At 39.1% G+C, this 27402-nt stretch overlaps 1 protein-coding gene across 1 annotated transcript in view; it reads right to left on the reverse strand.

The window, feature by feature from the left end:
- The window catches only part of GOLM1 (golgi membrane protein 1), a 99473-nt gene extending 72420 nt beyond the window's left edge, over positions 1-27053 (reverse strand). The window contains exon 1 of the mRNA XM_020966952.2: positions 26466-27053. The gene's annotated coding sequence lies outside the window, so the exon portion shown is untranslated. The remainder of the gene's footprint in view (positions 1-26465) is intronic.
- Positions 27054-27402: the final 349 nt, after the last annotated feature.

Genomic DNA, 27402 nt, shown 5'->3' on the forward strand with positions numbered 1-27402 from the left:
GAGCCTAGAACTGTCTCATTTTTAAAATCTGTATCCCAGGCATCTTATACAGTGTTTGGCACACAGCAGGCATTTAATAAATGCTTACTGATGGACTGGATGAAAATACTTCTCAACAAGGATTTCCCAAAGATATTCCTGAGAATTTAAAAACAGAATCAGGGAGCTTAAGCAATTAGGTTTACACACCTAAAACGGAACCTACTACAGTGAACCATATTTGACTGAAATTAAGTTATCTTGAGGCCTTCCTGATATACACTTGCTATCTCCATAGTCTCAGAACAAGGTAACTGGGGGAGTTCTGGCCTTCTGGGCACTAAGCAGCAGCAGAGGTATTGGGAAAGTGCAGGGGGGAGGATAGTACTCCTGGGGTCTGCACAAATTAGTCACCTGAGAGTGGAAAAGATACTGTTAGGCTATGGTCATGTGCAAACAACTCACTGGAACGGTAACTGTCCTGAAGGAAGGGAAAGTTGTCTGTCCACCCCCCTCTACTCCCTAAGTGCAGAGGGTCAGGGAGTTATAGGCAGGACCCTATGGCGGTCTGGTAGGGAGGGAAACCTCATCTTGGAATACATCCATCCTGAGGGCTCTTTTTATTATTTCTACCTCTGATAATAAAGTTTATGGTGACAAAGTATCATTAAAGGCCATCCACTTCATTAACAGAAGTAGCACTATAATAAGGTTGAAATGAATGAAAATAAATGCCATTCTAACTGAATCACCTTACTTCCCCTCCCAAAAAATAAATTACTAGGTCCAGAGTTCTTATATAATTCCAGCTATCATTTGTGGAGTATAAATGAAGTTTCTTAGAAATCTTGACTAAAAAAGAATGATCCTTTTTTTTAAAAAATTCAATTGTCAAAACAGAGCATATGCTAAAAGAGGGTAATGGTAAAAGATATTTTAGTGTGCTAAATGTACTAGTGAGAGAGTACTCAACAAACCAATCAACTAACAAATGTATCAAGCACTATGTGCCAAGTATGTCCCAGGAGCTAGGGAGACAAAGACACAAAATGAATCAGTTCTGGCACTCAAGTAACTTATATTCTATCAGTGAAGACAGGCAGTTTGTGTGTATACATATAGGTATACATACATATATGAATGTATACGTGTATGTGCATGCACACAATTGAGATATACACAAAACAGATGCAAAGTAACCCTGAATGGGAAAGCCCTAGAAGCTAAGGGGAGCAGGAAAAGACTCCTGCAAAAAGCAGCACTTGAGCTGAATCTTGTTTCCAATTTTGTTAATTTCTTCTCTGATTTTCTATTCTGGTATTTAATGAGGGGAGGGGATAAATTTGTTGCTTTTTTAATTTTTTTCAGTCACATGCCTAATTTGTTGATCTGTTCTTTCTCTCTCTTTTTTTTTTAAACAGATGAAAACATTTAAAGATGTAAATTTTCCCCTGTGGACTGCTTAAGCTGCATCCCAAAAATTTGCATGTTATTTCATTGTTGTCATTATATTTAATGAAATTGTTGCTGCCACGATTTTTTTGACCCTCCCATTCTTTAAGATTGTTACATAGTCGACAATTTTTAATCATTTCTTCTACAGCCCTTTATTGAATAATTTTTATTGCACTGTGGACCATAAAAATTTGTTTAATATTTCTGCTTTTCTGCATTTGTTTATGAGAGTTTTATGCCTTAATACATGGTCTATTTTTGTTAAGGTACTATGCACAGCTGAGTAATATTCCCATTCAATAATCTCTAAGGGTCTATCATAGCTAACTTTTCTAAAAACTTATTCAAGTCTTTAACTTTGTAAATGTTCCCCTGCTGAGTTCTGCAAGTTCTTTGACCTGGACTTGGGTATGAGCAACATATCTGTGGGCTTGTCCCTGGTTGGAATTCCAGTAGACTGCTGCTCAACTGTGCCAGTCAGCTGGAAAGCTCTGCAGATTTAGAGTTAAAGGACTTCAGGCTTCCCTTTGGGTGTATAATTCCTGCCCTGGTTATTCCACTGTTATCTTCAGATTGAGCTGGCAGCTGGAACTGAGATCTCACTCTCCTGAAGTCAGAACCACACAGCTGTCACTACCTTCTGAACTTCCTTCTTGCTCAGTACAGAGCCTAGGGCTCATGATGGTGTCTCACCCTGGACCACCTCTAGGGACAGGTTCCTTCCTCAATCCCACACTGGATCTGTGACCTAGTAGTGAGTGATGGAGATGCCATCTTGGCACCCCATCCTGCAGTCTGCATAAGGTCAGGACTGGACTGGGGCATCTTCTTGCCCTGGTGTTCAACCTCACTCTTTCAGTCCTCCACCAGAATACTCCACCCAGTGGTTTTGGCTAGCCTGGACCCCCAAGGGCCACAGACCTCTTTGTCTCCTTATGCTCACCTAGGCTGGAAAAATTACTTTTTTTTTTTAAATTTCCTGATCAAGACTCACTCTGGGGTATTTTCTACTTCTTTGTGGAGGAGATATGGGAAAGAGCTCTCATGTACTTCTTCCTACTTTGCCATCTTTTGGCTGGTCTACTCACTTAAGCTGAATCTTGAAGGAAGCCAGGAACTCCAAAATTTGGAGGTAAGGAGGAAAAGTATTCAAGATATGAGAAACGTCCTATGTAAAGATGTTGAGACTGAGAGACAGAGACAGATGTTGTATTATGTGTGAGAAACAGCAAGTTAAGTCAGTATGGCTTTACTATAGAGCATGTGTGAGGAATTAACATATATGGAGAAGGAAGGAATAAGGAGGCAAGTTGTAAAAAAAAATTAAATGCCAAAGAGTGGAGTTTGTATTTAATGCTAGAGGTAATAGGAAGCCACTAAGATTTACTGAATACGGGGATGACAAGGTCAGACATGTCCAGGCCAGCCAGACAGATGGAAACCAGATGACATACTCCAGTAGAATACTGAGCCTGGAGTCAGGAAGATCTGAGCTCAAAGCCAGCCTCAGACACTTACTAGTTGTGTGACACTTAACCTATCGGCCTCAGTTTCCTCAACTAAAAAATGGGGATAATAATAGTACCTATCTCACAGGATTGTTGTAAAGATCAAATGAGATATTTGTAAAGCACTTAGCACCCAGTGCCTGGCACAAAGTAGGTGCTATATAAATGCTAATTATTATTATTATTATTACTATTATTATTACTATTATTATCAGACTGAAGATAATAGTCATAATCCACCTTTTACTATCTCTTTCTTTTAAAAATGTTATAAAATTTACATAATTATTCGCTGACAATTCTGTTCTAAAAAGTATTTATTAAATGATGACTGTATGTATGGTACTGTGCTATTCCTGAGACATAAAAATCAACACAATCTCACTCTCAAGTAACTTACAAGCTAACAGAGAAGAAAGATGTACACAAATTCAAACATTAAAACAAGTGAGCAGAGGAGAAGACCAAGCAATGTGTTATGGGAGATTTGAGGAAGAAGTTCCTTTTCAAAGGAGAATTCAGGGAGGTAGCCCCTAAATTGGACCTCATAGGACAGACTGGCTTCAAGAACTGCAAGGGTAAAGGGACAGCAGACAGTAGGATAAAAGGCATGGAGACAAAAGAGAGCAGGACAAGAACAGGGGATGGAGAGTGGTTTAGTTTGGCTAAAGCATGGAATATATTACTACTATCAATAATAATAATGATAAATATTAATCAGGTACAAAGCTATCAAGGAGAAAGCTCTAAATGATACGTGTCAGAAGACTTACTAGCATCCTAAAATCAAACCTCAATAGGAAGAACACATACAAAGCAATTAATTCCTATGCAATACAAATCTTTTTTTAAAACTATAAAATGGATACTAACAGATTTATACAGTATCTAAAAAAATCCTTACAATATTAGTGAAACATAGAGTCCATCACCCTAAAGCAGCTACAGGAAGATTAATGTTTCTGCATCAAACAGGAAGAAGAAAATTGATAGAAGTTCTTGGAGCATTTGATTTTTTAAAGTTTAAACTCAAAAACTACATTTGGAGTAATTATGTATCACCAAAAAAAAAACAGTAAAGAGGAAAAGAGGTAGAGGCCACTGGATTTGTCATATTTAAATCAAAGTGGCTTTCCTCCAGATAGAGCCCATGAAACAGCCAAGATCCACCAATGAAATCCAAAGGTCCTCTCTGTGGCATGTCCACATGAACTTAAACAAGAATACAGACAAAGGGTCACCTAGGTGGCACAGTGGACAGAACACCGGCCCTGGAGTCTGCAGAACCTGAGTTCAAATCCGGCCTCAGACACATAAGACTCACTAGCTGTGTGACCCTGGGCAAGTCACTTAACCCCAATTATGTCACACACACACACACACACACACACACACACACACACACGAGAATATAGAGATAAAGAAGCAATTGAACAAATGGCTCCTCATGCAAATTTGTTTATAAAAACAGGAGTTTGTGAGAGGAATTCAGGATTACAGAAATTATAGAACCCTACATGCATTGATCAACGCTAACTATGGAAGGAAACAGTAGAAACCATGGAATACCTCACTGAACACCTACAAGACAAGACCCTATGGCTAGAATCATACATGACAACTGGGATTCTAAACCTTTTCTGTGTCATGGATCCCCCTACTAGAGTAATAAAATGCACAAAAGAAAATACAGAGTAGCACAAAGGAAACCAATTATACTGAAATACAACTATCAAAATATTTTTAAGTAACAAATTAACAGACTCCAGTTTAATAACAACAACAATGAGATGATAGCTAACAATTATATATCGCTAACATTTATAAAGCACTTACTATGCCAGGCACTGTGCTAAGCATTTTAAGATTATCTGTTTTGATCCTCACAACAACCCTGAGAGGCAGATGCTATTATTGTCCCCATTTTACAGATGAGAAAACTGAAACTCATTGTTTTTCATAACCTAAAAAACAACAAATTCCCAAATGCAACTACAGACACCTCAAGACACCTCCTTGAGAATACAACAAATAATAAGAGAACTGGATAAACAAATCAACAGTAGAAATGAAGCACTGTCATGGATAAACCTGTTGCCCACAATCACCCAGACATTACACTTAACCAAAAACTCAACACTAAGGGGTTTTTATGGAGGGAAAGGGGGAAAGGTGACGCATGGGGGAATTTCTGACCAACACTCCATAAATTAGAAAATTCACTTTATCAACTCACTTCATTTTCCGAACATTAAGATTAATTTCAGATATCTTGAATGTCTAACCAAAAATATTCATCACCTAAAATTACTAAATATTCCTTTTTGATCAAAAAATTATTGTAGGCATGCTTATATTTAAGCAGGCTTCACCATCAAATCAAATGTTATCATCCACCATGAAATTACTACTTTATTTTTTAAAGGGTTGCTGTTACTGCCGAAGTTCCCCAAACATAGAAGGGATACATGACAGATGAAAATACAGTCTGCTTGGATAAGAAGAATTAAAATAAAAAGTTACAAAGCTTTTGGTCTCAGTACTTTTCATTCTGGTTGCATACACACACACACCCCTCCCTTCCTCAGAGTGAGCCAGTCCCTGAATTAGCAGCTAAATCTTGTCTAAACATTCCAAGGGAGGAATGCATTCTAATAAACTACAAAGGGCTCTATGGGTCTGGGCTATCTCAGCTTCTTTCAGGGCCCCCCCCCCCAAATGCACAGGCAAGGAAAGGCAATTAATCAGCAAGCATTTACTAAGCACCTGCTACCAGCAGGTGTTGTGCAAGGCTCTGGTGTTATAAATACAAAAGTGAGACAAAGACATAAAAGACGTGTGTGTGTGTGTGTGTGTGCGCGCGCGCGTGCGCACGCACACATGTGTATACATACACAGACACATAGGTATGTATAGATATATATGAATGTGTCTGCATACGTGTATATATACATACACACACACACACACACTTGCCTACCATGTGCCAGGCACTGAGCAAAGTGCTTTACTCATCACTATCTCATTTGATCTTCACAACAACCCTGCAAGGGAGATACTACTATTATGATCCGCATTTTACAAACGAGGATCACAGCTAAAGACTGTACAGAATATGTAAAGTATAAATCCATAGTAATAGAAGGCACTCACAACTAGGGGAATTTAAAAAAGAAAAAGAAAAGCTTCTTCAGAAAGGGAACGCTGGAACCAAGACTTGAAGGGAGTCACAGGTTCCTAGGAGCAGAAGTAATGAAGGAGAGCCCACATTCCAGGAAGGTGGGACAGTCCAGGCCAGTTTGACCAGAAAAGGGCATGAGGGGTCTAATGTGCAATCAAGTGGAAAGACAGGACAGAACCAGATAAATGTGTTTTCTACTAAAGAGAATGGGGGAGCAGCAGACACTTGTTGAGCAGGGGGGTAACATGGTCATGTCCACCCTTTAATAATATCACTGGCAACCAGACTGAGTGTGAATTAAAGATGGGAAAGCCTAGAGCTAATACAATAGTCCTGGTAAGAGAGGTGACAAGGGTGCGATTTGGGGTGCTCGTGGTATGAATGAGGAGTGGGAAGTGAGAGATATAGAGAAGGCAGAACCTATTCAAGCTCTGTCTCCTTTCCTCTACCCTTTGATGTTTTTTTCGTTGTGCTCTACGTTCATTTTCCACCACCTGGACCTTTCATCATAGATTTAGTTCACTCTTCTTCCTCCCAGGCCCCTGGAATCTCATATCTTCATGAACTTCTGACTTTGATCTCAGAATAGCTTACCCATTAATGACCTGGACCTCAGCTTGAACCATATCCCTTCCATAGCCCCAAGATTGTCAACTCCCATATTCCCATGATTCCACGTCTACTATCTTCCTGTTTTCTTCAAATCTGACAATCATGCCGCTTATGCTTTTATCTGATAAAATTCTGGGATAGCACTGTTCTCTGGTTCTAGGAATCAACCAATTTACACAACCAGTTAACAACTTGCGATCTAGCCCACATCTCTCCATCTTGTCCATAAGGACAGTACAAGACATGTTGCCAAACGCTTCACTGAAATTCCAGTAAACCTAGGCCAAAGTTTTTTTCAAAAGCTTCTGGATATATGATCAGAAATTCAAGGGTTCAGACTAAATGAACCTTTTCATAACATGGTGAAATAAAGCTTGATATTCAAAACCGGAGATTTTAGCAATACTATAAAAGCAGTCAAAAACAATTTAAAAGTATTTTATTTGTATAAACACAGTTACAATTCTTGTACCAGTCACTGTTTATTCTTTATTAAGTCAATGAAAATAGAGATATTTAGCAAACAGATATATTCTCCAGTTCCACCACATCTCAATTCTAAGTTTACAACACTGATAGTGGTTCTCAGCTTGGCAACATAGCCAGAAATATCTAGTGACCAGGCAATGCTAGCCTGTTGTTAGGCAAGCTAGTTAACCGGGCAAAATTCTCTCTCCTTTTTTTTTTTTTTGGCTTAAAAAGTCTCATATGGGCCACACTCCAGGATAAAAGAGGTCTCAGGATATAATTGGTAGGCATTCTTATCTACCAATCTAATGACCCTATCCAAAAAGAAATTAGGTTACTCTAGCATGACCTATTCTCTGTTCCTTTCCTGTTTCACTGATGTTCTTTTACCTTTTTTTAAAGTATCACTATCACTTCCCAACGACTCCTTTCCCCTCTCCCCATGCCTTCCTTTGTAACTAATTAAGTACAGTCAAGCAAAACAAACCAGCGCATTGGCCATCTCTGGAAATGTAGGCCTCATTCCACACCTACACCCTACCCCTCACTCTGCCAAGAGGTGAAAGGTTTGCTTTACCAACAGTCATCTGCGGTTTCAAATGGCCACTGCACTGGACAGAGTTCCAAAATGTGACTTGTTCTCGGTGAAAGTGACCGCTGCTTCTTTTTCTAAATGCTCAAAAACCACCCTCTTAATACGTGCAACATTTTTCCATGAATTTATGTTAAGATACCTGCCTTATAGTTTGAAGGTTCTATCTTCTTTCCCTTTAAAAAAAATGGCACATTTGCCCATCTCTCTTTCCCTTCTCCCATTCTGCACAATTTTTCAAAGACCAGCAATCACACCTAAAAAGTTTTTTCATTTCTCTGAAAGGTAGTTCATCCAGGTCTATTGACTTGAAATCACTGAAGAAAGTAAAAGCCTTTGTAACTCTAATATACTACTATACTGTGAATATAGCCACTCCAGACCTTTAAAAAAAATGATCTTTTTGTTGTTCTTGTTCCAAATCAGGGTTCAGTGGGTGGGGGATAGGACTCGTAGAAATGACTGTGGTATAAAACAAAAGGCAATAATAAAACCATTTTAATACATTTTTAATTTATTATAGGAAGAAGCTTATAAGAGACAGAAAGAGAAATCATACATCTTGCTAGGTCTGGTTTATGATTTTTGTTATTTTTTTAATCTTTTAAACTTCTGACCTGAAATGACTCAAAAATCCATAATTTTTTCTAATAACTTTTCTCAAGTCCCAATTTATTCATTCCTAAATAGAGATTGATTAAAAAAAAAAAGTAAACATAAGACAAAATTTTGTCACAAGGCGAAAAGGAAATTTACACTCAAAACACTACAATATTCTAGAACTCATATTTGAATAACAAACAATGCTTAACTTTGTAGTCCCAATTGAATGCATGAAAGGCTCTACCTTCAATACTTGCCATCCATGGACTGCAAAGATTCTACTGAGCCAGAAAAAGGTTACCAAAGCAACTTAGCAAAGTCTCCATATTCTCACTTTTTTTTTAAATTTTTTAATTTTTTGCTTTTAGGCAATTGGGGTTAAGTGACTTGCCCAGGGTCACACTGCCAGTAAGTGTCAAGTGTTTGGTCTGAGACTGAATGTGACTTCAGGGCCGGTGCTCTATCCACTGCTCCACCTAGCTGCCCCGTGTAGCTGTTTTCTTATTGTTGCCTTCTAAGTTTTTGTCTTGGTCTTCCCTACTGGCACAGTAGCTCTTTATGGTTGTTCTTTTGTTTGTTTGTTTGTTTTTATTGTTGTTGTTTGCTCATTTTTTTAAAGGCAATTGGGGTTAAGTGACTTGCCCAGGGTCGCACAGCTAGTAAGTGTCAAGTGTTTGGTCTGAGGCTAGATTTGAACTCAGGTCCTCCTGACTTCGGCCCGGTGGTCTATCCACTGTGCCACCTAGCTGCCCCTCCCACTCTTTTGTCTTGTGTGTTCTCCACCTCCCTATTAGCTCAAACTGGATGTCCCATAGACATCCTAAATACAACATGTCTAAAGCTGAACTCAACTTTCCCCCAAAGCCTTCCCTTGTTCTAACTTCCCTCATTACTGTAGAAGGCACCATCATACTCCCAGTCTCACAACTTAGGTGTCATCCTGGACTCCTCACCATCTCTCACCCCACCCCCTATATCCAATCTGTTGCCAAGGCCTACTGATTTCACCTTTGCAGCATCTCTTCAACATGCCCCCCTTCTCTCCTCTGACACTGTCACCACTCTAGTGCAGACCCTTCATCACCTCACACCTGCACTATTGCTATAGTCTGCTGGTGGGTCTGCCTGTCTCAAGTCTCTCCCCACTCCAGTATATTCTCCATTCATTTGTCTAACTGATCTTAGAATGCAGGTCTGTGTCACCCTCCTATTCACTAAACTCCAGTGATTTCCTATTACCTCCAGGATAAAATATAAAATGCTCTATTTGGCTTCTAAAGACCTTCCTAACCTGGTCCTTTCCTATCTTTCCAGCCTTTTGGCATCTTATTCTCCTTGACAATCCATCAACACCATCCTTCTTTACCACTCTTCACACACCATACTTCATCTTCAGACTCCATGCTTTTTCATTGGCTGTCCTTTATGCCCAGAGTTCCTTCTGCTTCCTAGATTCCCTGATTTACTTCAAGTCACAGCTAAAATCCCACCTGCTACATAGTAGGCACTTAATAAATACTGATTGACTTGATTTGACCACAAAAATGTCATTCAAACTCTCAGTGCCCCCAAGGAGCTCTCAGAATACTAATTACAAAGGAGTTCCTTAGCCACTTCAGGGAGGGAGTTTCCCTATCAATTTTCTAAAAGGAAGAAATTACAAATCCTGAGCACCCACACCCTTCCCTATGTACAAACCGTACTTTTTATACCTGGTACAAATCTAGCACATGCTCCTTAAGTAAACATAATCTGCCTACAGTTTGGGCAGAAAGAACAATAAGCTACTGTTTTAACTGTACACAGACACACATGCAACTCTTGAGATTCATCCAATACCATTTTGGGTTACAGCAATTGTACCATACACAACAGACACCCCATCAGATACAACAGAACTGACCGGAACTGTAGCTGTGGTAAGGTTTGGACTTCAAAAACAATAAACAACAGATTGGAATTGTATTTTTTTTATCGATGCTATAAGAGAAGTGTTAATTAACAAAATAATGCTTACAAAACAAATAATAATTTGCTTAAATAATTGCTTAACAAAATAATATTATAATAATAAATGCTCCACCCAGAGAATATGAAGAGAAAGTCTGAATGCACAGGAAAGGGTTTGGAAAATTGCAGGCCTCAGTAAAACCAACACTATAATTCACCTATTTTTCCTCCTTGAACATTCTTGGAATTCTTAAAATTCCCTACCTAATTTTGAGGAAAAAAATACTTACTTATAAAAAACACACTGCTTATTGAATGAATATACCATAAGCAGGAGAGACTTGTTCCTTTTGGCACAGATGAAAAAAGCATCTCTGATTACACTAGGGACTCCCAGCTGGGAACTTCCTCCAGATAGCTTAATAGTTAAATCCTAGGGAATTAGTTATCTGAAGCACAAAAAGGTTAAGTGACTTGCCCAGGGCTACTCAAATTGAGCTCATCCATCCACATGTTCCCTCCAATCATGCAAATCACAAGCCAATTATACCTTGCCTATTTTGTGCAACTCTTGTTTAAGTCTTTCCATCATTTCACTATAGAGTCTGCCCAATGTGCTGGACTCCTTCTTCTCCTGCTCCTAACATCACAAGGATACCAGTAAAGCATTCTGGTCGTCTCCTTAGCAATCCTTGCCCTCCCCTTGATTGGAATGATCCAGATCAAGGTCATACAGCTGCTAATTGTCAGAGGCTGGATTTGAACCCAAGTCTGTCCAATTCCAAATGCAATGCCCATCCATTATGCTACAGCTGCCTTCATGGCACAAAGAACCCCATTGGGGGTTGGGGGGCAGGAATGCATCTCTTCATAGATGTCAAATAAAGCAGTAAAATCCATTCAACATTTATAAAGTCCCACAATGAGCAATGTGCGTATATATCACACTCAGCAGCCACGGTACAATTAAAGGTGAAAGTATAAATGTTTACATAGATATATCTTTCAAGATCTGGAATCCATTCCGTAAGTAGAAACAGTTGGCCAGAAAAGAGGATTCAAACAGAAGGAAGGAAGAAGTATTAGAAACTGTGGGTTACAATTAACTTTGCCTTGTAACTTTAGTTCAGGGGCTGAGCTTAAGAAATGGAGGTGAGAAACTGATAGGAAATGTCCAAAATTCATGAAAACTCTTGGCAGTGAACCCAAAACCACACTTCTCAGCTATCAAATATTTAGATAATTCTCCCCTTCCTTTTTTTTAGTTTGAAAATGCTATCCATTTTCTCACAAGCAAGGGAATGCAAAAATCATTTATTTGGGGTTTGAGAATACATTTTGTTTCTTCTATTTGAACAGGCCACTAACATCTAACATCCTAGGCATTAGTCAAGGGAAGCACCAATAGAAACCGAGTTACTGTGGCTCACAGCTTCCTTGAAATGAAAGTACTTGAGTGTTCTGGTTTAAAGCTCTCTTGTTAGATTAAAGAAAAAGGAAAAGGACCTATATGTACAAAAAATATTTATAGCAGCTCTTTTTGTGGTGGCAAAGACCTGGAAATGGAGGGGATGACCATCAATTGGGGAATGGCTGAACAAGTTGTGGTATGATTGTAATGGAATACTATTGTGCTATAAGAAATGACAAGCAGAAAGGTTTCAGAAAAATCTGGGAAGATTTACATGAACTCATGCAAAGACAAGTAAGCAGAACCAAAACATCGTAAACAGGAGCAGCAATACTTTAACAATGATCAATGTGAAAGACTTAGCTAATCTGATCAATAACATAATACAAGACAATTCTGAAGGACTCATGATGAAAATGCTAGCTTCCTCAAGAGACAGAACTGGAGAACTCCAAAAGCAGATTAAAGTATATTTTCTCATTTTGTTTTTCTTGCTTTAAAAAAAAAACAAACATAGCTAATATGGAAATGTATTTTGCATGATTTCATATGTATAACTGATATATTGCTTGCCTTCTAAATGGGTGGGGAAGGGGCAGGAGGGAAGGAGAAAATTCAGAACTCAAAGTTTTTTACATGAATGTTAAAATTATTAAATAATTGTTTTAAAAAGTTCTTTCGTTGAGTTATAAATTGTATAGGGAATTTTTAAAAAAGAACATCAGAAAGTGAATTCTAACAATGCAGGGCTTTTTAGGTCTATATTGCTAAACTATATTAATAACACTATTTAACTGCTAGTGATAATGGACTGTTGACAACAATACGGAAGTAGATGAAGAGCCTTTGGAATTAAAAAAAATAAGAACACTTAACTATGAAAAGATTCCTTTCTCAGAGTTACAAAACCCCATCTGCTTTTCTAAAAAATAAACTTAAACATCAACAAATATGAAAAGATAAAGAGCACGGTGTATGAATTGTGAATTCCTACTTCGTAGCTTTTAAAGAATATACTAAATTTAACATAACAGTAATAAAACTTTCCTGATTGTGTCCGTTTTTGAATTTTCTTTTGCTCTCTTCTGTTTTTTACTGTTTCATTAATGTCCTTTTCTTCTTTTGCCTCATTATCATTACCTACTCATGCCCCCCTGCCTTTCCTAAAAAATAAAACTCTTTCCCTTGTGACAAATATGTACATTCACACATTGGTCATGGCTGAAAGTGTCTCATTCTGCATCTCTAGCTCATTATCTCTTTGCCAAGAGGTGGGAAACATGATTCATCACCAGTCTTCTGGAGTCATGATGAGTCACTTCATTGACCAGTCTTTCAAAGTTGCTTTCCTTTATACTATTGGAGTCGCTGTACAAATTATTTTCCTGATTCCTCTCACTTCACATTATTTCACAGGAATCTTCGAACCCAAATTTTTCTTAATCTATCCTTTTCCTCATTTCTTATGGTGCAATAACATTCCACTATCATTATATACCATACTTAGCCATTCTGCTATTGATGAATATGCACTTTGTTTCTAGTTCTTTGCACGTCTTTGCAAAGTGACATTAATTATTTTTGTACACATGGGTCCTTTTTATCTCTCCTTGACTACTTTGGGATATGTGCTTAGTACTTATATCACTGGATCAAAGGGTATATACACAGTTTAGCAATTTGGGAAGTACACTTCCAGATGGCTGGGGGTACTAGTCCAGGATGGTTGGACTGATTTACAACTTCTCCAATAGCATGTTAGTATGCTTGTTCTTCTACTACTCCTCTAACAATTGTAATTTTCCTATTCTGTAATTTTTGCCAATTAGATGGCGAGAGATGGAACTTTAGAGTTACCTTAATTTGTATTTCTACATTTTAAATTTATTTCAAATTCACTAGTAATTTGAAACATTTTTCATGTTGCTGATAGCTTAATTTCCTGGAGAACTTCCTGTTCATATCATTTGACCATTTATATATTAGGGAATGTCTCTTATTCTTACATATTTTTATCAATTTCCTACATATCTTGAATATCAGATCCTATCAGAAAAAATTACAGAGATTTCCCCCATTAACTGTTTTATCACTACATTAATTTGTTTGTGCAGAAACTTTTCAAATGTATGCAACCGTTAATCTTGTTTTATATCCTGTAACCATCTCTATCTGATCAAAAAACACTTCCCCATTCATAGCTGTGAAAGGTGTCTCTTTTCTTTTTTCATTTGTTTATGATATGGCCTTTTTATATTTAAGTCATGTATTCATTATATATAGCACCCTATTTGTAGTATATGGTATGAAATGTTGGGCTACTCTAAGCCAAGTTTCTGCAGCATCACTTCCCAGTTTTTGTCTATTAGTGAATCCTTATTCTAGTACGGTCATTAGAATGTAACTTTTTGAAAGAGTTTAAATACACTGTCTTATCCAAAATATCTTTATAAGTCACTACACTATTTCAAATCAATAAACATTTATTAAGTGCCTGCTCTCTGCCAGGCATGGTGCTAGGGATACAAAGACTGTTCTTTCCCTCAATACTGACTGACCTTTCAGCACCAACCTAAAGCCCTCATCACTTATGTTTGAAGGCACCTCCACCCTAAGGGTGTTTCCCTTTTATGTCAAGCCTGGGAGTTCTCTTGTTAGGCAACTAAGTCTCTAAGCATTTGCAGAAAGAAGGAAATAAAGGATATTAATGGCTCACAAAAAGGAAGAGAATGGTCCACTCAATAAGGGCATATACCTCCATCTTATTCATTCATTGTTGTAGCTCCTTATGGCACCATGTTTAGGGCAGGTTTTTTCCCAACTTTTACTTATTTTTTTTACATTACTCATATTTCTCAATTTTTTTCAATTATTAAGCTTTTTTCCTCCCTCTCATTTTCACACACATACCAAAAAGAAAAATAGGACTCATAACAATTAAGCAGTCAAGCAAAGCAAATTCCTATATTGGTCACATCCAACCGGGGGGGTGGGGGGGGGGTGTTGGCTTGTTTCACGTTTTAATCTTTGTATCTCTAGCATAGTGCCTGACACATGGCAGGCATTTAATAAACACTTGCTTATGTTTTGATTATGGGATTATACTGTGCTCAGTTGCTTCTAGGTGGTTATTTGGGAAATCTGTTTAATCTCTATTTTGCTTTTTATTTATCATTTATCACAAATTTCAATTTATATCACTTTTGCCTATTTCATATCACAGATTTTAAAAAACCACACACACTCGGGCAAACAGTTCCAAGATTATGATCACCCTCATTTGACAACAGACCATTGCAGAAATAATCCTGCCTCACCAGAGAGCTGTGGGAATAAAGAAAACTAAAATGTTAGGCAACTTTTCAAAGCCATCAGAGAATGAATTACCTCCCAACAAAAACCGGCTCATTTCTGACAGCAACAAAACCCTGGCTATTTAAAAAGAGAGTGACAAAAGTTACATCAGTCAAAGAGAAATGGATGTCAACTTTTTAAAAAGGATTTAAATGTGCCCTATCCCAAACATTTATAAACTATTGAATTTAAATGGTCTACTCCATGAGGATTTGTATAACTCCTCTTATTCATGGGCTGTTTTATATCTCTCTGGCACAGTGCCCTGCACATAAATATATTCTCCAATACTTCAAGGACTCATGGTTTTTATTGGTATGGGTACTTTCTCTACACCTCAGTAAAGACCTTTCTTGATTTGGTATGACTGCAAAAATTTATCCCCTAATGGTCAGACTTCTGGTGAGGAGCCTCTCCAAATTTAGCTAGCTGGGTCCTGGGATAATATCTATACATCTTTTTTTTTAAAATTTTTTTACTTAAAATTTTGAGTTCTCTATTCTATCTCTCTCTCTTCCCTACCCCACCCCCAGATGGTAAGCAATCAGATATAGGTTGTACATGTGTAATTATATAAAACATTTCCACATTCGTCATTTTGTACAAAAAGATTAAAATAAAAGGAAAAAAAATGAAAAAAAGAAACAAAGAAAAATGAAAATAGCATGCTTCAGTCTGTATTCACACAATATCAGTTCTCTCCCTGGAAGTAGACAGTATGCATCATTAGTCCTTTGAGATTGTTTTGGGTCACTGTATTGCTAAGAATAGCTAAGTCAGTCACAATTCTTCATAGAACAATACTGCTGTTACTGTGTACAACCTTCTCCTGGTTCGGCTCACTTCACTATGCATCAATTCATGTAAGTCTTTCCAGGTTTTTCTAAAATCATCCTGCTTGTCATTTCTTACAACACAATATTTTATTACAATCATAAACCACAGCTTATTTAGCCATTTCCTAACTGATGGGCATCCCTTCGATTTCCAATTTTTAGCCACCACAAAAAGAGCTGCTATGAATATGTTTGTACAAATAGGTCCTTTTCCCCTTTTTTGGCTGTCCTTAGGATATAGACCTAGCAGGAAATACCTATATATCTTGATCCTAGTCCAGTGCTTGAAGGCTTACCAGGGTTAAAGGACCTGCCAGAGAGCTTGACTTATCTGGAACAGCCAAAGAGAAGGACCCAGAGTTTACCTCCATACCAGGAAGAAAAAGAACATAACTCATGACCTTATTATATATAAATAAGCTCAATAAAGGTGTGTTTAATTGAAATTGCTGGGATCTAGCCTAGTGTTATATTTAATGTTACAGGTCACTTACTTGTAAACTAATCTCCCTTCTCCCACCTCAAACACAAACAAAATGTCAAATGTCTTATTCAGAGAAAACAAGGTCCAACTGGAAGAACTCAAAGGGAAGAATGTGACTTCTTTTCTTCAAAATTTATTCAAAGAAAATTGGGCTTTCTACAAAGGCCCAAAGATTTGGAGAATTCAAAGCTTCCTCCCAAATGCACCGCAGCGGTAAAAGACAGGGAAATGATATCTCACTGCCACTCCCTAGCCACGTTCTCATTCTTTCCAACAGCCATGCTGGCCAGACAAGAGCGCACGCCAGCATGTTTTAATCATTTTATCTCTAGAACTTCGGCCCTAAGCACCAGCAGCAAAGGCAGCAGTGGCAGAGGCATCAGTGGCGGCCACAGTGGCAGCAGACCGGCACCACCACTACCCTTCTCATTAATGTGTGCCTCTTCCGGCTCACTATTTCAAGAAGATCCTAGCCATATATTTTACTCACTACTACTTAGCTATCTTCTGCCCCAACTCCCCTCTCTTCAGTTCTGGAACCATGATCAAATAAGCTCAACCACTGTTCCTGGGAGAGATGTGGCAATCTACTTCCTGTGGCCCAAATGACCATCTCCTTAATTTTTCTAATGAAATGGAAACCTATTTGAGCACTTGTTACTAAAAGGGGGAGGGGTTGTTGCTTTCAGATTTGTAAAGATTTTTAATTTTTGTGAAATTTATAATTATTATTATTATTAATGATGATGACAATGATGATGATGACGGTGATGATGGTCTCCCTAGCTCACCCAGGTTGAAGTGCAGGGGTACTCTCAAGCTCATCCCACTTGATCAGCAGGGATGCTCCGTTTCCAAACTGGATCCCATTCACCACTTCTTAAGCTACATGGTTCAGTAAGTACACAAAGCATGATAAGAGCCAAGGAAAATCAAGACGAAGTGCTCCAGACAAATTCTCTAAGCTGGAGGAATGAAGCAGGAAAGCTCCTGAAAGAAGTCCCCATTTCTCCTCTATATCAAAAACACTTACTGCGCACTGACTACATAAAAAATACCAGGTAGTGAGGAGGCAAAGATTTTAAAAGATGTACAGTGATGCTAAAATGAATTCTTATTTAAAATAACCTTTCAACTGAGCAAATTTAATATTGACTCCAAATGATCATTCTGAGTTTTTCGCCCAGTGGTAATTTAACATTCAAAAAGCCTGTGAGGCTTCAGACAACCAAGATGGAATGGAAGTTAGTCAGTAAAAGATAGTAGAGCTTTAATAGATCCCTCCTGACTAAAGCATGCAAGCTAATATCAAGTTAACTGTCAGTGGTCCAGATTTAAAATGACAAGAGTAATCAATTTCAGGCCAAGGTTCAAGAATTCCAATGATACTGAGAGATATCTAGCTTTTAAAAGTTTTCTATTCCAACAAATCATTATTGCATCATAATTCTGTCCCATTTAGGAAGTCACCAAGGCATTGCTGACATTTATATGGTCTTACAAGCTTAAATTACATGAGGCAGCATGATATAGGAATCAGAAGAGCTGGGTTCAAAACCTGCCTTTGATGCTTACTACCTGCATAATCTTGAGGAAGGCACAATCTCTCTGGACCTCAATTTCCTCATCTATAAAACTTCGGGAGAAGGGTGTACGAGAGCAGACGTTCTTAACCCATGGTCCATGAACTTGGTGTTTTTTAAAAAGTATTTTGACAGGCAGCTAGGTGGATCAGTGGATAGAGCACTGGCCCTGAAGTCAGGAGGACATGAGTTCAAATCTGGCCTCAGACCAAACACTTGATACTTACTAGCTGTGTGACCCTGGGCAAGTGACATAACCCCACTTGTCTTTAAAAAAAAAAAGTATTTTGATAGTTGTATTTCATTACAATTGGTTTGCTCTGTAATCTTAGGTATTTTATTTTACGTATTTAAAAAGATTACTCTGAGAAGAGGACTAGAGGCTTTGCCAGATTGCCTACACATAAAAAGGATAAGAACCCCTGTACTAGAGGGACTCTGAAGTCCCTTTCAACTATATATCGATGGATGGTCTGATGACATCATTCTGATTTATATAACAACCCTCTGAAGAAGGGTACCAATAAACTTTAACCCCATTCAGAAACAAAAACAGAGAAGTTAAGTGACTCCCCAAGTCACACAGCTCTTAAATATCAGAAGACAGTCCAATCCAGACTTCCTTTCTCTCTAAATCAAAGCCACCACACCATTAACATGAACACTGTTAAAAACAAAGCTGCATATTTCCTACTAAAAACCATCACAGAAAGTAAAGCCTCTTTATGACCCAAAACAAAACAAAAACCATTTGATGGCATATTTAGATAAGTTCTAAATTGCTCTTTGAAAAAAAAAAGTACTAACACCATTTTTAAATGTGTTTTGCTTGTTTCAATATCCTTATATAATGACTAAAATGGAATACTCTAATAAGATTGTCCTTTATGAAGAAAAACAATGTTTGAAAAAGGAGATTTTGATGTTTTTTTCTTCTAAAAGTACATAAACACCTACCTGAGGAAAAACCACCACCAGGAGAATTTGAGGAAATAATCAGGAAGCAGGGTTCACCAAGGATTATGAGCAGGAAGAAAACTTTTTTGGACTGCCAGAAAAAATAAGGCAGATCTTTCTGACTATTGCCCTGATCTCAATACTCCCTTCTAATCCCTATACCCTATAAAATAAGGGGAAAACAATACCAGTGAAAAGAATACCAGTTCAAAATGCCTCCTTTCTTCATTCAATTCAATAAACATTATTAGGACCCTAAAGGAGACAAAAACAAAAGAAAAATTAATCCCTGTCCTCAAACTGCTTATGTTCTGCTGGGGCTAGATGACATATAGAAAGGTAAATAAATAAGAAATTAATTTAAGAGGTAGAAAGGCACAACACTGATAACTGGGGGTGGTGTGGGGAGATCAGGAGAGACCTTACACAGGAAATGAATGACATGGGGTGTTTCAGGGTTCCATGAAGCACAGTTTAAGAAACACTACCTCCAAAGAAAGAACTGATAAAAGTCTGAATGCAGATTGAAGCATGCTATTTTCACTTTCGTGTGTGTGTGTGTGTGTGTGTGTGTGGTTTTTTCCTTTTGTTCTGTTTTTTCTTGCACAACATGACTAATGTGGAAATATGCTTTATGTGATTGCACATACATAACCTACATGAAACTGCTTACCTTCTTAGGGATGCGGGAGGAAAAAAAGGAGGAAGGGAGGAAAGGGAGGGAAAAAATTTGGAACTCAAAATTTATTTAAAAAATGAATGTTAAAAATGGTCTTGTAACTGGCAAAAATAAAATACTATTAAAAAAGAAAAAAAGGTGTAAAGCCTTCTAACACAGATTGCAAAACTGTCAAGTCAATTAGGGAGGGGTTGTGATGTCAATGAAAGAAGCAGGCACTCCAAGGAAATTCAACAGTAGATTCTGGGATCTGGAATCAGAAAGACCTGAATCTTACCTCAAACACTTACTAATGGAGTAACCTGAGTTATGTGAACAAGTCACTTAAATGCTTTCTGTCTCTGTCTCAACTATAAAATGAAGATACAATACCACCTACTTCACCCCACTGCTGGGAGGATCAAAAGAATTAACATTATGACACTATATAAATGCTAACTATACATATAAAATCCGACATGAAAGTGAAATTAGAGACAACAACAGATGACATTTTTAATTGCTGTTTCCAGTATTAGACAGGTGGTGTGATAAACTGGAGAGCTGGTGTTCTTGGAAGCATTAAAACTTTGGCTCAAATCCTACCCCCCCCCCCCCCCCGACACTTAACCAAGGGCAAGTCAATTCAATTCAACAAGGGTTTATTAAGCTTCTACCACACATTGAAGAAGTTTGCTGCAGACCAGCGATACAAAGACAAAAATACAAAAATCTTTGTGCTCTAGCAGCTTACATTCTATTTAACCTCTCAAGGCCTGTTTCTCATCTGTAAAATGGGGACGATACCTGTACCTCACAGGATTTGCCTAAGGATAATATTATATTATCATTAACCAAAAGGCCCTCCATGTATGACATCCACATAAACTCATCCAATAATATGTGAAAGAAACTTTCAATAAGTTGTCATGCAGATTTTTTAAATAAAACAGAAGGATTACATAACGGCAATTCAGGATTGAGTTAGTAACAACAGATATTACAGACAGGTTAATCTTAAGGAATCCAGACTTCCTGACCAATGCACATTATGCAAATGGCTAAAAGGGCAACACAATACAGAGGGCTGCAAAAATTTAGCATTCACGAACCCCTCTGTAACACTACATAGAGAGTATCCAAGGAGATAAGGATGTCCCAATGATCCCCTCTTTGACCCCTAGAGAGTTTGCAGACTCTGGGATTGGTAAGGCTCTGCTCTAACTGACAAGCTAACCCACCACGGTTCTAAGGAATCCTAAGAAGAAAAGATGGAGAGAATTTAAGAGGGAAGAGGGTTGCACACAGGAGCCAGTAAGCTACTATGGGTATCCACATCCAGAGAAAGAATTTGCAGATTAAAGCATACTATTTTCTCGTTTTTTTGTTTTTTCTTTCTTGTGGTTTTTCCCTTTTGTTCTGATTCTTCTTTTACAACATGACTAATGTGGAAATACGTTTAATATGATTGTACATGTATAGTCTATATCAGATTGCTTGCTGTCTTGGTGAGGAAAGGTAGGGAAGGAGAAAAAAGTTTGGAACTCAAAATCTTATAAAAGTGAGTGTTGAAAACTATCTTTACATGTAATTGGAAAAAATAAAATATTATTAAGTGGGAAATTTTTTTTAAGCAACTTTGGGGGTTGGGGAAAGGAGTTGCCAGTACTCCATGATCCAGGTGATGTGACTGAAGAATGCAGGGACAGATAACTATCACTGAAAACCTCTCCACACTACAGCAGCTGCTTTCCCCGTCTTCCCCTTAGTGCTTCAGCACAGGAAAGTACATTTCTTAAAAAGTTTGTTTAGACAGTTAACTTTATCTTTTAAATCCGAAACTGTAACAAGTCCTGTAAATTGCCGTTATCACTTCCAAATCGTGAGGGGAGGGGATTTTACTGTGACCTAGAAAATCCTCATAAAATTTTTTGGTCCTCCCTTCATGTCAGAGAAGAAGAAATTGTGTATATTTATGGTATTAAAAGATAAAATATTGATATTAATACTATACATATATTTTACGCATTTCTGAGTTTCTAAACTTTTTCTGTAGTCTGCTAGCCTTCATGTGTCATCTGCGGTTCCCAGAAAACTCCGAAAAAATTCCCAATTAATTTCTTATGCAGACCGGAATGTGGAAGGGATAACTGCACTCATTTTGCTAATCTAAGTAAGTCATTCAAATATACAGTTGGGAGAGAGCTTCCTGGGAGGAAGGAGTGCATTAAAACTGCCCTCTTTTGCTAGAGAACTATTTCTGGCTAGGGACTCAGAATTGTAGAGTTGTGATTCATTTTTTACAACTTCCTAAGGCAGAAAGAATATTTAAACTGGGTCCCTCAGATAGGCTAGACTGGCACCGAGCCTGGACCAAAGACATCTTCTTGGAGTTGGTTTGAGGGGAAAGCTATTCCTGAAGGGAATTGGGTTAAGGAAGTCAAGAGTAAGGAGTACCCTGGCCCAACCAAAGTCAGTTAGGATGAGCAAGAGTGACTGCCAACCCTGTCACCGCCACAGCAGCACTCCATAGCCACTACCCACACCTAGCAACATGTGACTTGGTGGCTACCACCCTGCATCGGGAGCTGGCTTTCTTTTCATAAACTTTGCTGTTGAGTCCTTTTCAGTAGCATCTGACTCTTTGTGACCCTATTGGGAGTTTTCTTGGCAAAGATACTGGAAGATCTGCCATTTCCTTCTCCAGCTCATTTTACAGATGAGGAAACTGAGGCAAACAAGGTTAAGTGACTTGCCCAGGGTTACACAGCTAGTAAGTGTCTGAAGCCAGATTTGAACTTAGGAAGATGAGTCCTCCTCACTCTAGGTCCAGGGCTCTATCCACCGCAACACCGCATATTACAAATACAGACCTCAAAAATAACCTTGAGGGGCAGCTAGGTGGCGCAGTGGATAGAGCACCAGCCCTGAAGTCAGGAGGACCTGAATTCAAATCCAACCTCAGACCAAACACTTGATACTTACTAGCTGTGTGACCCTGGGCAAGTCACTTAACCCCAAATGCCTAAAAATTAAAAAAATTAAAATTAAAAAAAATAACCCTGAAAATTCAACAAATAACCTGTATTGGAACCAGACCACTGTTATAAACAGAACTGTTGCCAGCAGTCATCTAGGCATAATGCGCAACTATAAACATTCAAGAATATTAATAGATAGCAATAATTAATAAATAAACATCATGTGGATAGAACACTGGTCCTGGAGTCAGGAGGACCTGAGTTCAAATGTGGCCTCAGACACTTGACACTTACTAGCTGTGTGTCCCTGGGCAAGTCATTTAATCCATTGCCTAGCCAAAGAAACAAAACAAAATAATAAATAAATAAATAACCATTACAATCTCCAAGCTATATAGAACAAAAACTTTTCAAAACATAGAGACTTGGCAGAAGAAATCAAAATTTCATAAAAATAGCATCTTAGAGGTATGTATCATTCTTGTCATATTGTCTACTCCCAGATTTGTCCCCAAGATGCTTTCAATGAGCTTTCAGAAGGTGAGCTAATGTCCCAATAATTCCATTCAATTATAATAAGCCATTATTTTATCTATCTGTGCAATAGTCTGCAGACCACTAACTACAAAAGAATATTGGCAGGATAACAACCTGTCCCAGAACCATTTTTATCTGAACTCTGTCAAAGAATGAGACAAATAAAAATAACATACACTCCTTTACAAACCGACAAATGATAAAACCCCATGCTGTAAAGATAAACCTCAAAAGATCCTTGAGAACTCAACAAATAAACTGTATAAGAACCAGAGCGTCATCACAGAAATGTCCACAATCAACCGAGCATAACAGTTAACTACAAAAAAATCTAAAAACATTTTTAATAGATATTACCATAACGAATATTCATTACCTCCAGATTATTAGAAGGAAAGACTGATGATGAAGCATGCTACACACCATCTAACTGAAACATGATGGACCCAAGATGCAGGGACATACATTTTCAGACAGGGCCAACATACAGGGACACTATTTACTAGTCATATTTTCTACAAGGGCTTTTTCTTTTTCTTTTTTCTGTTCCAGAGAGTGGAAGGAACAGTAGGGAAAGGAAGAAGGGAGGGGGGAGAGAAGGAAGGGGAGGGGATTGAAACATCCACTTTTGAATGCACAGAACAGAAGACCAGGAAGAATCAGACACATAAGATAGCTCTGAAAGTCATATATTGAACTTATTGTGTTTTTGAAGAAAAGAAGAGATATAGTTTCATATATAGATATTCCTTTTCTTCTGTTATACTATGTATGTAGAAATGCCCACTTTATTTGGAGTTTAAATTTGGAATTTTTAAAATACAATTTAAAAAATTATGTGGAATGAAAAGATCCCAAATTATAGAGGCTCAATGGAAAAAAGTCAAAACCATATGTGTACAAGATGAAGCATATTTCATCCCTATCATCCTGTCTGCTACTACCGTTGCCGAAACGTTACTTTCAGTAAACCTACAAAGATGAACTTATATGCCAACAGTTTTATTCAGTTACAAAAGCAATCATTATATCCACACCTCTGAAATCACACAAATGTTAAACAAACAAAAAGGAGCCTGTAGAACAGTAACCTGTTCTAGGATCACTTCTATCTGAATTCCATATTGCAAATAAGATGAGAATGAAACAAATAATAAAAATTATAGCATTTAACACTTATATCATGCTTTAAGGCTTTTTCAAAGCACATCTCATTTTATCCTCCATTAAGGCTCAAGGGGGTACTGCTATTTTTATCCCAATCTTACAGATAAGGAAACCAAGGAATCAAATGAGAATGTAAATAAAGCATTTGCTTTACAAAACTTAAACCTCTGCGTCCTTTAAAATATTAGAGTGGCAATCCTCCCCCACTACTTTTTTTTTGGCCTCTAAACAATCTCTTTGATTCAGTAACATGTAGTCAGCCTAATAAGGACCTGATACTGTTGGCAGAAATTCAAAATTGTTTTAAAACTCCATTTTCTACTTCTTAACCACGATACCCCATCATTCAATTTGTCCCTTTAACAAATTAAGAGTTATGGTCTAGAAATAAACTGTTCTCCTCTCATAAGGAATTTCCTTATATAAAAGTCACTCTAAGACCAGGGAGAGGAGCATCAAGAGGGATTCTGTGAAGGAATTAAAAGGACAGTCATAACAAGGGTACATCAACAGTGACAGCCGTTCTGAAAAAATTCAGAAACTTCTTGTTATTCAATCATGTCTGGCTCTTCATGACCCCATTTAGGGTTTTCTTGGCAAAGACACTAGAGCAGTTTGCCATTTTCTTCTCCAGCTCATTTTACAGATATGGAAACTGAGGCAAACAAGGTTAAGTGACTTACCCAGGGTCACACAGCTAGTGGTGTCAGAGGCCAGATCTGAATCTAGAAAGATGAGTCTTCCTCACTCTAGGCCCAGCACTAGGCACCACACACCAAAAAGGCCTAAATTTGTACCCACCTAATATCCTTAAATTAAGTAATACAACTTCAAATGACAAGCTGCTGAATATTCAATTTTCCTTGGGTTTTTACTTTAACTTAGAGCTGGAAGACCCCCCCATACAACTGAGGAATTTTCCAAGAGTAAAGCCACAAAAAGTTCTGTGTTCCCAAATTTAAAAAGGTATAAAGTCTTGTGAAAAAGGGTTTTCAGCTTCCCAATATCACAGAGACAATTCCATCAGTAATGTTTAAAAAAAAAGTAATGAAAAACAATGATTTTTAAAACCTTGGTTCTATCAAAAGTTAGCTATTAAGTCAGTTATAACACTGGTACTTTTAAGACGCATTCCTGGAAAAAAAAAGTGCTATTAGAAGGAAGGTTTCCACTTCAGCAGCGCTAAAGTTTTGCCTCACCCCAACACCATCAACGGTGCCCTACAGATAGCGTAATGCATCCTGTCTCCTCTCTCTTTTCAGAAACACTCCATGTCTCACGAAATTAGTTTAAGTGAGACCTAGGACGCAGACTGGACCCCGATGCGGACCAGCACCTAGCAAGATGCTAGGCATCTCCCCTCCACCACCACCAGACACCCCCTCCCCCAACTGCACCTGCCCCAAATCAACCCCTACCCCGTGATAAAACAGGAAAACAAACCGAAGAGAGCAAACCTAAGGGATACAGGAAGAGGTAAGGAACTCATTCTCCTCCCACGCTCCTATATCAGCTGGGCAAAAGACACGTTCACATTAGAGCAGGAACAACTTCATTTTCCGGATGGGGATGTATTTTATTTTTTGACATTAACATTCACGACAGAACCCAAGAACAAAAAAGAATCTGTAAACCGCGGGAATGCTAATGAGGAACATGGACGGGGGGAAACCACCTCCACTGGAGCAGCGAATCTTTGGAAAGAATGTCAGACCCCTCCCGGGGGGAAGAATGGAAGCGAGATACAGGACTGGCAGGGGAGGAGGGGGCACCAGGACAGCAAGCAACCCTCTCTCCAGCGATATGAAAGTGATGCCCTCTCTAACGTAGAAGTAAAGGCTACCCCCACCCACAAAACCCAGGAACGGATCCCGTAACTCAACGGAAAATAAAACAAAGCAGAAAACCAACAAAACGCCTGTAAAGGACAGAAATGCAGGGGGAGGGGGAGTTAGAAGGGGAGGTCCCCAAAGGAGCGTGGAGCTCTCTGTAAGGTCTAAGTTACTCCAGCAGAGGAAAGAGAAAGGAAGAGAAGGAAAGATGGGGAAGGAAGGGGAAGGAAGGGGGAGGGTGGTGGAGATGAGCAAAGGACAGGAGGGAAGGACAGAGGGCGCCCGGGAAACTGGCTGGTACAACTCCTCAGACTCACCTTCTTCCCTCCTGGATCGGGCGGCTCGTGGCTCCCCGGGCCCTCTCACTCCAGAGCTAGAGCTCTGCGGGCCTCCGCAGTTGTACCTTCCCCGCCCCCGGCTTCGCGACCGCTCTGTTCTCCTAGCAGCCCTTCTCCTTCTCCTCCTCCACGCCCTCGCGTAGTCCCTAGGGCTGAGTGGCCACCCCCTCCTCCGTCCGTCTGTCCACCCGGGAGGGAGCCTGCGCCCTTTGACTCCACAACCCCAGCCCAGTCGCTGCCGCCTGAAGCAAAATCCCCGCCCTCCGGGGCTGAACCGCGCAGCTGGCGGGACGCGTCTGCAGCCGGGAGAGGGAAAGGTGGAGCGTGGAGAAAGGGGCTGCAAAGCTTTGCGCCCAAGCCGCAACTGCAAGCGCTGCTCTGCTAGCTAGGCTGGGCAATGCGGAGTGGGAAGGGGCGGGAAATGGGGAGTAGGGGGGAAACTGTGGCTGAGGGGGCCTGGAGGTGGGGGGGCGGGGAAGACGGGACACGCTGCAGCGCAGCGGGAGGCGGCAGCCAGCAGCCAGTGCGTGCTCAGCTGCTGGTGTGGCCCCCTTTCTCCCTTCCGCTTGGTCGGTCGCCCCTCTGCTGCCCAGCTAGAGAGGAGCCCCTTTTCCGGAAAAACAAGTTTCTCACCCTGCCAAGCTGAGCCCCTTCCTTCCTCCCCCTGGCCCCCGCCGCCCCACCTCCACCTTTTGATCCGGAGGAATCTGATTGCACCTAGTCCTTAGGAATTTGATTGCATCACCACTAGGGCAGCAAAATTCGGGTTAAAGAGGGAGGAAAAGAGAGGGGAAGAGTAGAGCTGTGGTCAGAATGACCTTGACCCTGAGGAAGGGGCCCCTAAATTATAGACTATCCGCAAACCCTCCTTTCTATTCCATTTCCTCCTTAGCAGCCTTATTCTACCCTCAAGTCG

This window comes from Phascolarctos cinereus, unplaced genomic scaffold, assembly GCF_003287225.1.
Source record: "Phascolarctos cinereus isolate Bilbo 61053 unplaced genomic scaffold, phaCin_HiC Scaffold_4;HRSCAF=312, whole genome shotgun sequence".
NCBI lineage: Eukaryota > Metazoa > Chordata > Mammalia > Diprotodontia > Phascolarctidae > Phascolarctos > Phascolarctos cinereus.